This window comes from Gavialis gangeticus, unplaced genomic scaffold, assembly GCF_001723915.1.
Source record: "Gavialis gangeticus isolate Ggan-Ray unplaced genomic scaffold, GavGan_comp1, whole genome shotgun sequence".
In the NCBI taxonomy this organism is placed as follows: Eukaryota; Metazoa; Chordata; order Crocodylia; family Gavialidae; genus Gavialis; species Gavialis gangeticus.
Genome location: NW_017729034.1, coordinates 58,966,829 through 58,967,653, shown reverse-complemented (window position 1 = coordinate 58,967,653; position 825 = coordinate 58,966,829). Strand labels below are relative to the sequence as shown.

Below are 825 nucleotides of genomic sequence, written 5' to 3'. Positions count from 1 at the left end.
ATAGGTAATAAGCCTGATAGGAGAGTTTGGGGAAAGACTGAGATGGCATTCTGCCACAGGGAGCTCATAGCTTGCCCAAGAAAAGATGAACGGGTGGATTAATCACAATCAGCACTACCCACATGGGAACAGAAATATGATGAGAGGGCTCTTTGATTTAACAGAGTGGTGCTCAACCTTTTGGTCCAGCAGGCCAGATGGTGCGGGATATGTCTTCAGGCCAGATGGACCCCCATGCACCAGGAATGGGCCCTGGACTCTGGCATTGCCCCTCTCTGTCCAGTGCAGAAATGCCATGATTTCTTTAAGCAGACTGTTCCAATGCATGTTGACTCTTAGTCAGAAAGTTTCTCCTATTCTCCAACCTCAATTTCCCCTGCTGCAGTTCTGCCATTGCCCCTAGTCCTGTCCCCTACAGTTACAGAGAAAAGCTTATCTTCATCCTCAGATGGTCTCTGTCATCAGCTCTTCAACTGGTCTCTGTGGCACAATTGGTTAGTGCGTTCGGCTGTTAACTGAAAGGTTGGTGGTTCAAGCCCACCCAGGGACGGAGCTGGCCTTTTTGAAAACCTGATGGCATTCAATACTGAAAAATGCAAGGTACTCCACCTTGGGAAGAAAAACTTGCAGCATGCCTGTACCACCTACCATGGCCAAAAGGGATGTGAAGGTCATGACTGACCACAAGATGAAGATGAGCCACCAATGTGATGTTGCACCTGGTAAAGCGAGCAAAACTGTGGCTTGCATCCCTAGATGCTTCTCAAACAAATCCCAGGATGTCATCCTCCCACTGTGCTCAGTCTGAGGCTGGAGTACTGCAGC

General features: G+C 48.8%; 1 non-coding gene across 1 annotated transcript; it reads left to right on the top strand.

The window, feature by feature from the left end:
* Positions 1 to 476: 476 nt before the first annotated feature.
* Positions 477 to 550, top strand: TRNAN-GUU. Its single transcript has one exon. It is a non-coding gene; the product is annotated as a tRNA-Asn (tRNA).
* Positions 551 to 825: the final 275 nt, after the last annotated feature.